We start from the raw sequence: 16,190 nt of genomic DNA, 5'->3' as shown, positions 1-16,190 counted from the left end.
ACCAAGGAAAGCATTGAAAGGAAGTCTCTGGAAGAAGCACCTTGGTGGAACACTGCTAGTGGCATCATGGGGAAAGCCAAGTTCCAATATGCCTTGGCTGACTAATTACAGGTAAAGATAAGACAGATTTGAAAGCTGAGATTGCCTATGTTGCAAACACCTTTCTTGTGAGTGCTGCATAATCTTTAAAATTGTCAATTGTCTTAGATGACCTGGTCTTACTCTTGCAGACTCATGCCTTTGATTATCATCACTGCAAACAACAGCAGTAAGTAGGGTATCAAATTTACTATTTGTTAATTACATGATCAAATGCATGAAAAAAGTATTATTTCCATGGAGCCACAGTTGTAACTTAAATTTAATGTGTAAAACAGTATGTGACATAAATTATGTCAGAAAAGCAGTCACACTATGTAGCCTCAGACTGATACCATGGAACAGCAATATGAGAGCTGACAAAACCTGGGCCTTAGTCCTCTGAGCACTTTGGAAATTATTACTACTGTCATTATACATTATACTCAGATATTTCTCTACAGAAAAAAAGGCTACTTTTTAACAAGCAAAGAAAAATAAAAAATAACAGTGAAGCAAAACTGGAAGATGTAAAACCAACAGCTGTGAAAGCTCTATACACCACTCATTGCATCATGCCAAGAAACACCTCTCCCCACAGACAGCACAATTTTTCCAGGCAGAGCAAAACTGTACTAAGAACTCTAGATTTTTAAAAATTATTCCAAGTAAAGCATTTTGTGTATGACCTTCTGTGCTTCAAGAGCCTCTTCTGTAAGGGTATGATCCTGAGCACTCCTTCCCTTTTCTCTATGCATTATATTCATCAGTGTGAGGCTCCTAATGTGTCTTAAATGCATGTGAACATACTGCTGTTTGCAGGTATGGCACACTCCTTGCTGAATTCTGGCAAGCATTACTTTTTCTCTCTTTTTGTAAAAGAAATTAACCCATGTTCTAAAGCCAACTACTTCTGCTGAAAAATGGTAAGTAAGTTTTCTATCATCTAGAAGTGAATTTCACTGCAGTAAATGCATTATTTTCCCAATAAATTACTGTGGAAGTTATAATTTATCTCTCTGAGTGATATAGCTGTTACTGACAGATTATCTGACAGCCTAGATGTCAAAATATTTTTCTCCAGTATGTACTTGCAAATGTTAGAACTGACTGTCAGGATTTGAGCTTGGATAAAGTTAACTTGGTTTCAGAAAATGATCTAATTCTAAAATATTATATTCAGTTGCTTTATAATTGATGAATAAATTTAAATAAAGTGAGGGCAAAACCCTACATGATAAACACATAGACATTACCTGACTTTTTCTATACCAAAACACTTTTCATTAAAAATAAAATCCTCTGTGGATGGGACTTAATAACAGTGGATTCTAGAGAGGTCAAGAGGCAATGAAGCACGATGTGGAGACATTATACAATTTCTCCCTCTGCTTAGAAAAAGGGCAGGACATGCTTCACATGAATTTTACAGTGTGACCAGGAGGAAGGGTAGAAAAACATACCTGTGAAACACACCCATTTCTCACTCAAAGAGTGATAAATTTGAGTTAGAAATCTAGAGGCTGAACAGAGAACAAGAACTGTGATTTCCATTAGAAGGTTAGAGGAATAACAAGTGCCAACTGAGAGTATGAGAACAGGTTCAGATGAAAAGTTATTTTTTTTAAATACTGGTATCTAAGTGTAAAAAAAACAACAAACAATCATACCCTTAGGCATCAGTCTGGGATACAGGCTAGCTAATAAACTCTATTCCTCCTCGACATTTCTTGGATGTACAGGAAAGAAAGATTCCCCCAGTAAGCTGCTGGAGGACTATTTTATGCAGACTTTTTTTAACTGTAAAAAGAGTTTCTGTTGTTTGGTTTAAGGATTGTGCCCTATCAGGTCACTATCACATGAAACTCTTATGTTGACAGTAAGATTTTGAGTAACTTCTCATATGGGTCCAGCCCTTCTTCTTCTTACAGTAACTCTTACAAATCATGTCGATCTTTCTCTTGAAAATTTGAGGCTATGCTACACTAGAAGTACCCAAATTTGCTGCTATGACAAAACTCACAGAATTGTTACAGTTAGAAAAGACCTCTTAAGATGACCATGTCCCACTGTCAACATCCCCCTCAACTAAAATATATAAATATACATAAACATCTGCATCACCCACTAGAGGATGTTCTGAAATGTCACATGCTTTTTAAGTACTTCCAGGGATTGACTCCACCACCCCTCGGGGCAGCCCATTCCAGTGCCTAGCTACTCTCTCAGTAAAGAAATTCTTCCTCACATCTGGGCTAAACCTCCCCTGGTGCAACTTCAGGCCACTTCCTCTAGTCTTATCAGCACTCACTTGAGAGAAGAGGCCAGCACCCACCTCCCTAAAACAAAAACTAAAACTAAACTTCCTTTCAGGTAGAGAGCATTAAAGTCTCTTTTCAGAGACCTCTTCTCCAAACGAAACATTCCCTATTCCCTCAGCCTCTCCTCATAGGGCTTGTTCTCCAGACCCTTCACCAGTTTGGTTGCCCTTCTCTGAACTCACTCCAGCAACTGGAGCAAATGTCTTGCAGTGAGAAGCCCAGAACTGAACACAGTACTCGAGGTGCCCTCACTCCATTTCACTCCTCCTGCTGGCAATGCTATTCCTGATACAGGCCAGCATGCTGGTGGCCTTCCTGGCTCATATAACCCCAGTAGTGTTGCATGGGGTTGTTGTGACCTGGTGCTTGGCTGTTAAACATAATTTTATTGACTTTGGTCTAATAGTCCAGCCTGTCCAGGCCCCTCTGCAGAGCCTTCCTACCCCCGAGCAGATCAACACTCCCCCCCAACTCAGTGTCATCTGCAAACTTACTGAGGAAGTACTCAATCCCCTCATCTAGATAATGAAGATATTAAAGAGGACCGGCCCCAAACAGCCCTGGGGAACACCACTGCTGTCTGCTCACTAACTGGATTTAATTCCATTGACTACAACTCTCTGGGCCCAGCCATGCAGCCCATTTTTAACCCAACAAAGGGTACACCTGTCTATGCCATGAGCCACCAGCTTCTCTAGGGGAATGCTGTGGGAGATGCTGTCAAAGGCTTTACTGAAGTCCAGGTAGACAATGCCCACAACCTTTCCCTCATCCACTAGGCAGGTCACCTGGTCATAGAATGAGACCAGGTTGGTCTGGCAGGACCTGCCTTTCCTGAGTCCATGCTGGCTGGGCTTGATGCCCTGGCTGTCCTGCACTTAGCTGTGTGAGCACACTCAAGATGAACCTCTCCATAATTTTTCTGGACACTGAGGTCAGGCTAAAAAGCCTGCAGCTCCCTGGATCCTCCTTCCAGCCATTCTTGTAGATGGGCATCATGCTGGCAAGCTTCCAGGCATCTGGGACCTCCCCTGTTAAGCGGGACTGTTGGTAGATGATGGTGAGAGGCCTGAACTCCTCTGCCAGCTCCCTTGATACTCTGGGTGGATCACATCTGGCCCCATAGATTTGTGGGTGTCCAGCTGCTGTAGCAGGTTGTTAAAAGCTTCCTCTTGGATTAGGAGGGAGTTGTGCTGCTCTTCCATCTCAAGGGGCCGAATACCCTGGGAGTGGCTGGTGCGACAAGTGAAGGAAGCAAAGAAGGCATTAAGTATTTCAGTCTTTTCCTTGTGCTTGATTGCAGTTTCCCCCCACATCCAGTAAGGGATAGAGATTCTCCATGGCTCTCATTTTGTTACTGATGTATCTGTAAAAAGTTTTTCTGTTGTCCTTTATGGCAGCAGCCAGATAAAGTTCCATCTGGGCTTTTGCTTTCCTCTTTTTTTCTCTATATGGCCTAACTAGATCCTTGTACCCATCCCGAGATGCCTGCTCTCTCTTTCAAATAAGGTAAACTCTCCTTTTTTTTCTATGTCCCAGTAAAAGCTCCCCGTTCAGCCGCTGGTCATCTTCCCTGCCATTTTTTCTTAAGGCACATGGGGACAGCCCCCTCCTGTGCTTTTAAGATTTCCCTCTTGAACAATGTTCAGCCTTCCTGGACCCTTTCGTCCTTCAGGACTGCCTCCCAAGGCACTCTTTCAACCAGTGTCCTGAACAGCCTGAAGCTCATGCCCTCCAGAAGTCCATGGAAGAGGTTTTACTAACCCCTCCCTCCTTACTTTACCTAGGATTGAGAACTTCACCATTTTGTGGTCACTAAGCCCATGGCTCAACTTTGTGCTGCAATGACAAATCTAAGTCCCTGGTACATTTGAAAGTGTGACCACGTGCAGCAGATTCGATTGGAACAAAATACAGAACCTCCATTGTGTAGCATGATGACGAAAATGAGGAAAGGCAAGAATCACAGCAGACTGCTATTGCAAGAATGATTCATGAAGGCTGTAAAGAGTTCCTGGCTCTATCAGAAGATGAGGTGGCTGGGAGTATCTCACATTAATTGTTCTGGTAGTTCTCAATCTCCTCCTCAGGAGAGGGTAATAGATTTTCCTGAAAAGAAGAAATGAAGAAATAAACCACGAAGCCTTAAATGATCTGCAGAAGAGACGCGACAAAACATTGCTGGGTATCTTTTTACAACTAAGAATCTTTTGTAATTGTTGGGCTCTGTCCTAATTAGCCTTGATATATTAGACAACTGCTCTGTGAGCTGTTGGGTTAAAACAAGTTGTTCTGTACTACTTCCCTTCAGATGTTCTATGGATAACATTATTAGGCTTACCTTTTTTTTCATTCACTATTCTATTTCTATGCTAGCAGAAAATACACACATGCTCTTAATTTGATACAGTCTGAATAAACTGCTCAACTTTAAACAGGAGATTGATCTCATTCTATTTTAGCACTCATTCATCCACTGATTGCCTGAAAGCTGTATCTGGTTCATTAATGCATGGTTGTATTTGAATAAGAATCTCTTTAACACCTCTCAGTGTCCAGTAGGTTACTGTAGGTTCTCCAACTAATTATATTAACATATAAACAATTAATACCATTATAATATCTTCAGATTCCTTATCTTCACTAGGAAGTCCAAAATACAAATGAAAATCTTGAACTTCTCAGTTATCATAGAATTGAACAGCAAGGGTTGGAAGGGGCCTTAAAGATCACCCAGTTCCACCCCCCTGCATGTGCAGGGACACCTCCCACCAGACCAGGTTGCTCACAGCCCCATCCAACCTGGCCTTGAACACTGCCAGGGAGGAGGCAGCCACAGCTTCCCTGGGCAACCCCTGCCAGTGTCTCACCACCCTCACAGGAAAAGTATTTCCTCCTCATGTCCAACCTAAATCTCTTCTCAAGCTTTAAGCCATTTTCTCTTGTCATCTCACTATACATCCGAGTAAAAAAGCCCCACCCCACCTTTCTTGTAGGCCACCTTCAGATATTGGAAGGTTCCTACAAGGTCACCTCAGAGCCTCCTCCAGGCTGAACACCCCCAAACTTCTTTACCTTTCCTCATAGGGGAGGTGCTCCAGCCCTCTGATCATTTTAGTGTCTCTCCTCTGGAGACATTCCGGGAGCTCTTTGTCCTTCCCACTCTGGGGACTCCAGACCTGGACACAGTACCCCAGGTGGGGTCTCACAGGAGCAGAGCAGAGGGGGAGAATCCCCCCCCCTTGACCCACTGTCTGTGCTTCTTTTGATGCAGCCCAGGACCCAGGTGGCTTTCTGGGCTGCAGGCACACACTGAGGGCTCATGTTCAGCTTCTGGTCTTCCACCACCCCCAAGCCCTTCTCCTCAGGGCTGCCCTCAATCCTGTCTCCTCCCAACCTGTATTCATGCATGGGATTGCCTCGACCCAGGTGTAGAACCTTGCACTTGGCCTTGTTGAACTTCATGCAGTTTGCACAAGCCCCCTTCTTGAGCCTGCCAGGGTCCCTCTGGATGCCATCCCTTCCCTCCTGTGTGTTGGCTTCTCCACACAGTTTGGTGTCACCAGCAAACTTGCTGAGGGTACACTCAATTCCACTGTCCATGTCACCAACAAAGATTGACTTTTGGTCAATTGCAATATGGTTCCTTGCAATTAGTATCAAGAGCCCAGATGCTCTATCTTAAACCAATAATTTATTTATAACACACATCAGTTTAGATTAAGCAAAACTTTGCTGGCATTGGAGGATGCAGTTATACTACTATATATAAAAGTAAGAAACATTTATACTTCTTAGAGTAATTAAAACCTATGATACAAATAAGAGGTCACATGGCAAGGCAGATAATGAATGCAAATGAATATTGCCAGGTCCTGAATGGCAGAGCCTACTGACATTACCCAATATAATGAGCTGGGTATGAATGAGAGAATGTGTCTATCTGTGAGCATATGATGCTACAAAGTCGAAAACAGCCAGAAAAGCAATGGTGAATTTTTCAAGAAAAATTGGAACTTTGAACAGAAACGCTTCTGGTTTCCATCTGTATTTTAAAACTACTCAGTTCCTTTTGCACAGGAATACACCTCTGTGTACTCCTGGTAAGGAAATATGATTGTTTGTAAAGAAACAGGAAGTTTGATAAAGTTTAATTTACTAAAGAAACCCATTTGCAAGTTCGTATATGTCAAAAAAAGTAACAGCATTTCATAAATTCAATGAGAAAGTTCCATAAAGCAGAACTTAATTTCTCTCTCAAATAAAAAGATACCAAATTTCCACATATTGCAAGAAATAAGCCCATACACTTTCACTTCCTCAATATATGCTTGGTTTCATTAAGTTTTACTGAGCTAAAACTTACATATTTATCATCAATATAAATTTGGCTAGTCTACAAAATCTGAAATACCCTCCCTGATGTAATTTTGCTAGTTACACTGAAGTCATTAGCTGGTACTATTCTTCCATTTTAAATACCCATAGGCATGATTCCAATTTCACATACAACAGTTAAGCTTCTCATACAAACAATTACATGTTAATGGTGAAACACTTTATAAACGTTAATGTAGAACAGGAATCATATCCCACATATTAAGGCTTCAAAGCAAACAAATAGTAGTTGAAAGTTTCATTTTAACATTCAGCTTGTATAGTATTTATTATTTATCATTACTTCAATCACTTTCCTGAATTGACATCTTAGCTATGATTCTTATACCTCTGAATAAGCACAAAGGAAACATTTCAAAGCTAGGCCCAAGTGATTAGTTCAGTAAAATAATCTTTATACTTTTGAACTTAAGAATTTATTTATATTGTAAGACATAAGCTCTTTACTAAAAATTTCTGTAAATAATGACGATTTGTAAAGCACAGAACATAGGAAAAAGCATTTGAACAGTAACCAGATGAGAAAACCTTGGTAAGAGATTTCTTTCATTTTAAAGATGACTGTGGGTTATTTTCCTATATAGTCTACCAGTTTTTTAATTTGGTAGGTGCTATTTCCTCTTTAGCCTTGCCAACTGTGCAGAATCATGCTCCTTTTTAACCATGCTCCATTAAGAAAGAGATGTGTACACAGGTGTGTATGTGTGTGAATGCATAATGTGTGAATACACATTCAAAAGTGTCCTACTGAAAGAAGTTATTCCTCCTTGTGTGCAAATCATGGTTTTGTATTAGCAGCAACAGCTCCTGCATCAGTAAAGGAACAGTACAAAGAGAGCTCAGGATACAGACCAACAGCAGTTTGTCCAACTCTCATGATTTAAAATCTGACTAACTGGCAACCAAATTAACAATTACTTAAAGGTAGTAAGAAGCTGGTAGTCGGTCATTTGTATGGCTCGAAAGATTTTAAGGGTTTCAAGGCTTTGTAATTGAAAACTTGTTTTTTTATTCTTGTGATAGCAATCTCCAGTCAACCTCACAAGATGTGATCATCCTACCATGTTGCACATTAGTCAACCAGCTCCTGAGGCACCTTTATGAACAGGCTGGACCTCCTTACAAAAGAATCTCAGGATTCTTCACAGCAGCAGTCAGCACTGACATATAGTTTATTAAAAAGAAAAGTTTTAATTGAGTTCAGTATACTACTTAATAATACAATCATTGTATCAGCTCTTCTGGCATTTCATATTAAAATTGATAGTTTAATTATTTTTCAGTGTGCTACACAGCATTGCATGTGAATAATTACCATAGAAATTGTCTGGAAGTGCCTTTCACCTTCAAGTTTGATCTTTTTGCCATTGTCGTGTGTGTGTTGTTGGGCTGGTGGTGGGGTTTTTTTGTTTGTTTGTTTGTTTGTTTTTGAGGGTATGGTGGTTGGTTTGGTTAGTTTCCAGACTGGTAAACAGCTACATCAGTATCACTGAGGGATGGCTGGGGCAAAATGCATCATAGGGTTGGCAACTGTGACTGGGAAGGGACTATCAAAGGCAGAGGTTGCTGCTACAGAATAAATGTCAGGTAACCATGTTCTGAGGCTGCTTTGTGTTGGTTATACAGTTGTATAATTTCTGACAAAATGCTGTCACAGTTACTGGTTTGACCAGGATTATGAAAACAAACCAACCTTAAACCTTCTGGTAATTTCTGCTTTTTGCCAGACACTTTGTAATTTTAACAAAACATTTGTTTTGCACAAGTAGCAGAAAACTGACAATAACAGAAAAAAATGAAGTGCCTAGCCAAGAATTTGGCTGCAGAAAAGGCTTCTACTCAACCAGTGGTCAAACCCAGCTCATGCACATGGCTCTCCTCACCTCTGCTCATGACTCTCCAGCTGGTGCCACGATGTCCATCTCCTTTACACTGCCAAACTACCTCCCCACGTGCACACCTGTATTCAAAACCAAACCCCTCCAACTGAGACACAAAATGCAATTATCCTGGCTGTGTTTTCCCTGTGGTTTTAAAGACTGTTGAAAATCCACATTTACATTGCAAAATTAATAACCCTGGAGAGAAAAAGGTTTGAAAAAAATCAGCTGATTCATAAAATAGTCTTAACAGTAGATATGTAAGTTGTTCTTCACTAATGATGCATACTGCATTCAATTATGTTTTCAGAGAGAACAGAAGCATAAAGAGTGCAGGATGTTTTTTAGCCTGGGCTGATGTAACAGAAGCCTGGAACAACACTGAATTTCCAAGAAAACCTGTTTCTTGCCTAAGTTCCTGAACAAAGGAGTTCTAGTAAGCATTCAAAATTCACAAGGTTATCTGATTTAATTGATTAAAAAAGGGACCTGATCCTGCCAACTACTGAGCAGAAAGTCTCTTCAGATGGTATTTCATAACTTGCAGGTTCAGGTCCTTAAGCAAGGTGTGATTTTTCATTAGAGATGTGCCTACATTGAGAGAATATATAATGAAAGCAACACCAATCACATTAAAAATAAATTACATAACTGAAAACTGTATTTAAATTTTATAAAATATTTCATCCTTTTTGTAGAGGGGAAAAAATATAGCCTGGCCAGGACTAATCTAAGTTTCTTAACACTATGTCCTGATCATTTTTACATAGACTACCCTTGAGAAACTATGTATCCACATACTTCCAAAGCTGATGTTTTTAGAACAGTGCAAATCACACTGGTATTTTTGTGGTAGCTAGAGAGCTGTCAATAATCCAGTCAAGTGGTAAACTTGGATGCTTATGTTTAATCATGTACATTCAATAGGGGATGTGGATTTTTTTTTAATTGAGAGGGAAGAGTATCAGAAGGACTTTCTTCTCATTGACATTAACAAGCCATTGGACAAACATTAATTTTGTTGCATGAAGATTTAAATCCATGACCTCAAGTAAAATCTGCTTGCAGAAAAAGTACTGATTTAAACATAACAAGGCTTTGGAAAATATTGCCCGTTCTTAGTGAAGTTGCCCTTTGCTGCCCCTTTCCCAAGAGGCAATTCTCCCACTGAGACCAATGGCAAACTCTTTCCTCTCACTTGGGCTTTCTATTTGGGATCTACTTTATTTTGGGATCAGTGCTTTAACTGTCATTGAAAGAGTAAATCACCACAAGACTCATTTACAAACCAACAAACTAGAAGAACTGTTCATAAACTGACTTTACTAGTATTGAGTACATTTACATGAAAAAATTATGCAAACGTACAACCAGAAACCCATCCATACCTTGGGAAATTTTAAGATGGGAAATTCTCCAAAGTATTCCTAAACTAGCCATCCCCTGTTTCATAGATGCTCAAGTGAAGTGCAGCTTATAGGTGGGAAAGTAAGGGGAAATATAAACTTACAGGCAAGGTTAGCTTTTGGTCTTATGTATGTCAAGCTTATAGTAGAAACTATTTGTCTCCCTCATGTTCTCAGCTGAATTAGAGGCCTGACCCAACTCTTACTGATATGCAGAAAACCCAAAAAAAAAAAAAAAAAAAAGCAGCTCCTAAGTAGAATCCAGATTTCAATAGTAGCCTCAGTAGTAGCAATTTTATGGGAAAAACCGAACAAACCCAAAAGCCCCACAAACCAAAAACCACTCTCCTCCCTCCCCCCCCCCCAAACAAACAAAAAGCCAAAAGCCAAATAAAACCAAAACAAGCCCCAAAACCGATAAAATTAATTTTTATATAAATTGGTCTATTTATCTTCCAGTCACACACTGATGAACAAGTTTATGTGCTTTGGTTACAGCCCTGTTCCTTATTCATTCATTGAGTTTATGCATGTAGCTGATGGAGAAGCCACCTTATTCTGATAAAATACTACAACATAAGAGAAAAAAATAGAGTTGCATGCCCTGCAGCAACAGTCTTCAAATATAAGTAACATTTTTATTTTATTTGAAATGGACCCTGACTCACCAATTGCTCTAAGGGAATTCTAAACTGTGGTCAGACAAGAAAGGAGATTTGTCATTGTTTGTCACTAACAAGCATACGACTGAGCTGCTTGAGCCATTGCCTTAGCTCCAGACAAGACATACCCAGTGTCACAAGAGCCCCCTCTGCTATTTGCACCTTTAAAACTTTCCTCTGCACATGATTACAAGATTTAATATATATTTGCACAAAGTACTGGGTTTTAAAAGTCACTGCACAGGCAGATGTAGCAGGAAATGGACAGAAAAGACTTAAAGACTCTAATAAAAATAGTTTTTCAGATTGGTTATTGAAGATATTTATCATTTTAGACATCGACAAGAATGTTAACAAAAAGCAGCATATAGAACAGTTGGGGCTTTTAAAATAAATAGTTCTCAGACACTTTCTTGAAAAGATTTGTCTATAAAGCACCAAATTAAACCCAGTAAAAGCATGTGACATCCCCCGCTTTAGGAGAAAAACAAAAATATCAGATAATAATACACCTTGGATAATACATCATCATGTTCAAGGATTTACAAAAGTAAAACAGACATCCATTCATTTAGTTTGCTGAGCATCATGAACAGCTCTTTTCAAATGTTTACACACAAAATCCTTAACTTGAGAGCTGTTTATGTTATGTTTATGTTATTTACTTGTTTTTACTCAGAAGCCAGAAAACCAACAGGGTACAAAGGTATTAGCCTGGCATCTTATATTAAGTCAATGCATATATAAATATCTAGCCATAAAAACACAAAGCTGCCTTTTTTTTTTCCTCCTCTTCCTCAACAGTATTTGCCAAATTCTGTCAAGTTATAGGGGAGGTACAATTTTCAATATGAAGATAGATTAACATAAACACAGCATTTTTATCACAAGCCTCTGAATAGCTGTATTAAATTCCCACATAGTCATGAGAACAACAACAAAAACTTCTTTGCACTGTTTTTGAGGAGCAGGAATACTTACTCATGATCATCTGTCAAATGGGTGACTTCTTTGGAAGATTTCTTTGGTTCCTAGTGGGAAGGCAGACATGTAACTACTTACCTTCTGAAACTGCATAAATGAAAACATGCCCCTATTTGGAACACATCCCAGTGGACACAGCCCAAAACTATCCAGGGACAGGGAAGGAAGGAATGGACATGGCTTAAAAAACCCAAACCAAACAGAAAACAACACCCCCACCCCCAAAAATCTAGTAATAGAGCCATTGTAAAGGAAACACTTCCAGGACAAGTTTAATTTTTCATATTATTTATTTTTCCAACTCTGTGGGAACTGGCAGTATAATATTAGAGATCTAAAGAGGACAAAAAAATGGAGACCAGGACAGCTCTTCTAGCAGTTGCTTCCCCTACTGGTAGAACTTCAGCAAACAGGCAAATGTGTTCATGCTAGCATGAAGGGATCTAGTCTCTTATACAGAAGATCTAAATAATATATATAAAAAAGAATTTAATGAGGCACCTCAAAAAAAAGTTAAGGTTATTGATACAAATGCAGTGTTTTTCATGTTTACACTGAATAGTTGTTGTGCTGTTTGTTATTTTTAATTAAGAAAAATTCTTTAGAAATGTTTGTTGCTCAGCGGAAATCTTGATTTCTGCTGACACACTGGGAAGTGATGAACATTACTGCTTAACTGATAACTGTGTGTACTTCTTCTGACTATGAGTAACCACTTAAATTCCAGATGAATACAAGCATTAAGCCTTTCAGACAGAATCCAGGTTTTACAATCAAGCTGACCAAGGGAAGAAAGGGCAAGAGGATCCGATTCAAGTGAGACAGAACAATACTAAGTAAGGTCTATGAAGGAGACATTTAGAGATTACTAGTTTAACACACTCAAAAAGAAATGCTCCTGATAATGCATTTCCTAGATCACTTTTACTCTCCTCCCCCAAGTCATTAAGTTACTGAGCTTGATGAGCAATGTGCTCATCAACACAGTGATAAAAACCAGACTTTTTTCCAGTTTCTAGTTTCAGTAGTAATTTTTCTGCACACTTCTCTCATAGCTAAGTGAAAGCATGACTTTTACTGTGAATTTTTGAGGAAAAACCCACACCCTTGGGTTTAAGATCAATTCCCCCTACTTTCTTGACCACCATCCATTGTCAAAAAATAACATGGATCATTGCACAACACTCAAAACTTTTAAGAGTAATAGAGGGAACATGCAAATTACAGATCTTATTTTTTCAACTCCTGGACAATATGGGAGTGACTGCCAAAATAAAAAAAATACTGCAGGGCTTTTTCCCCCCAATTTTAAGAGCAATGTAATTCAGCAATTTAAGCTTTTTTTGCTTTTACCTTGGCATAAGTGAAAAAAACATCAGTAAGAAAAAAGATGTAGGAAAAACCCTGCTAATGAATACAGAAGGTTAAACAAAGGGGGTACTTTCTTCCTGACTAACCTACTGTCAGGTTGTATTATTTAAGCTGCTTTATGTCCAATTGTCACATACTTCAGACAGCTTGACTAAAACCTGGCAAGGTGGCAATAATACAAATGTTAAGATTTATATTTTGTAAGACACAAAATGGCATCCTGTGGGCTCTTTCAGTTACCTCATTTTTTTCTTTCCTGTTTTTCAGTATGTATATCTTGTCACACAAATCCAAGATTGTTGTCTTGTCACATTTCTTATGGGCTACTGCAAAAGGATTTGCCTTCTAGTCAGGGGTCCTCTGACCTATTACAAGTCAGACATGACTCCATGTCTGGAAAACTTTTTTTAATAAAAACAGCAGTGTCAGTAGATATCACATATGCACCCAGAGTTGCACAGCATGTGACAGTGGAAGGAGGTGACTGTTACCCTCACTTCCAATAGCAGCAAAGAACTTCAAAAAGCAGCAATGAAAGATCAGTCTGAACTGACATGCCAAACTTCAAGCTCCATAGTTTTTCTAAGTCCTGAAATAATCTTGCTGTATGTAACTAGCAAATATACCTTGAACCGTAGAAGACCATGAGATACCAATTGTATCCATTAGGGATCGATACATTCCTCATTCAAATTTGCTAACTGGCTTAGAAGTCACACCAAATATGCTCACAATAATCAACACATTCTGTTAACCTCTATTCTTGAGAATAAGCATGTATTGGAGAATGGATCTGATGAGGAAGTCAGATAGTAAGAGGATAATAGTTGCCCATGGAAACACACTGTGACCCAGAAAATCATCATGAAGCAAGTCTGACTTTTCACTACACTTCATATGAGGACAGAAGAGTGGCACAGAACATCTGTCCCTCTGGAGGGCAAAAGCTATAGAGGCACAGAAAATAAAGCCAGATTTGTTCAGGAAGACTGAGGTTTTGAGAAAGTGAGTGGGTGGTAACTGCCTTCTCCAGGAAGAATTCCATGTCAAACAGAGTGGTTCATCCACCAGCTTGTCCATGCTGAAAGGTGTTTAAGGAAGTTCAGCCTACAGACAACATAACTGCTTTAAAAAAAAAACAAAGTCTTTGTATGATACTATACAGAACATTTGGAATGTAACAAAAATAGTCTCAATATTTTACATCAAAAAGCAAGTACAAAGAAGGCATATTAGCAGCTCCATATTCAGAGCTGTGAGAAAATCAGGTATGGCTTTGGTTTAAATCTTCAGTTGCCTTTTTTCAAGACACACATTAAAACTTTAATATTAATTAGTCCATTTGCACCCCTGTAATTTACACGTAAGCAGACCAAAATATTTCACTTTTTGAAGCCTAAATCTTTTTTAAAGATTGGAGCTCTGCAGATTCAGTAAATTTTTCTGGAGAGAACTCAATCTCTAGCAGACTGCTACTTTTGTCTTGACCCAGATCATGGTGTACGAAAAAGGAGATCAGGCCTCATATGTGTTTGTCATTTGGGAGACTTGCAGGAAGAAGCTTCATGCTTTGCAATAAGCAGCATTACTGACACTACAGTAATTACTGACAGTATTTATTGTAGCAAATGAGCCTTCAGTCAGGACTTCCTGTCAACAGATTTACAATGAAGTTGTTGTGAGCACTCTAGACAACTACCATACATGTGCTCAAAAAACAGCAGCATCAACAACCCTTTAAAAAAGGTCCTCCCTTAACTGACAGTGGAATGCCAAGGACTGGATTGCCAAGTTGACAGCAGGGGAAAGTAATACTGATGTGAAGGTGAAAATGTAGATCTGGAAGAGGTCACCCTTCCTTGGTTCCATGCTATTTTCCTAAGATTTCCTAAGTATATCTGCTCAGGCTTGTCCTATTTGCCAATGAACCTTGATGCCTGAGATACCACAACTACCTCTGACAGAGTGAAACAACAGCTTGAATCACAGCACTGAAGCTGAATCTTTCTTCCATACCAACATTTTTCTGTGATTTCAGTAGTTACTTTTCTGCTTAAAAATATGTCAGGTGATGTGCATTCGTTCATAAGGAGAACCCTAGAATTAACTTTTGCTGTTTCTAAAATAACTTCTCAAGAAGTGGTGCACTAACTTTGTATCTCAATGTCAAGCTGCAGAGAATGACCAGCCATGTCAAACACATACTTGGAACATGAAATTCTCTCTGGCAGAAACTACTCTGTAACTGTACACACACTAACAGCATTCTGTCTCGATTAGTCAGGTCTTGCAGCTTGACAGGGCAACACTTTGTGTACAAAAATATACAAAGAAACTCTGCATGGAAAATTAATGGGAGTGAAAGCACACAGGAAAGAACCATCCAAAGAGTATGTTAAGACGAAGAGCTTTTATCAGTCCACAACTTTCACAAGAAGGTAACAAAGTATTTCTGAAGACTATGGAATCTGAAATAAGCTAAACCCAAGTTAATTAATGCTTGATAGACAAAGAACAACACCACAGTTTCCTTCCGAAATCAGTTTCCAGGGCATATCTCAGAGGGGGAAGCCAGCATAACACCTGTCTAAAACAATCTCTTCCTTCATACAGGTGATAGCATATGAGTTGGCTTCCAAAACTGTTTTCCAACTGCTTGCAAGGGCAGGCAGTATTAGTTTTAGTGTGCGTTTTCAAGTTTTTCTTGTTAAAGCAGCTAAGCTTTGGATACATCTTGAAGAACTGAAATAATACATAGGCCTTTATGACATCTCTTAAGTCAGCCGAAGAGGAGCTCAAATGGAAAAAAACCCCAAACAAACCCAAAACAAAATCCACAAACAGGCAGATGGAAATTCAATTCAAGTAAAACAGGCAGGATGCAGGATCTAAGAGTGGTCTTGAGAGCACTAGAGAAGTAATTTAGGTGTTGCAACTTCAGGTGAATGGTAGTTTCTTCTTATGCTTTCATCTGAACTAAGATTGACTTAATGCCTGTATGAAGTCTTCTGAATTGTTTTTTAATTTCAAAGTTACCTTTGGTCATGCTAAAAAGTGGTTTCATCTACTATTCTTTCTTTTCACTTATAC

The sequence above is a fragment of the Calypte anna genome, chromosome 1, assembly GCF_003957555.1.
Source record: "Calypte anna isolate BGI_N300 chromosome 1, bCalAnn1_v1.p, whole genome shotgun sequence".
Classification (NCBI taxonomy): Eukaryota; Metazoa; Chordata; class Aves; order Apodiformes; family Trochilidae; genus Calypte; species Calypte anna.
This window is presented reverse-complemented; position numbering follows the sequence as displayed.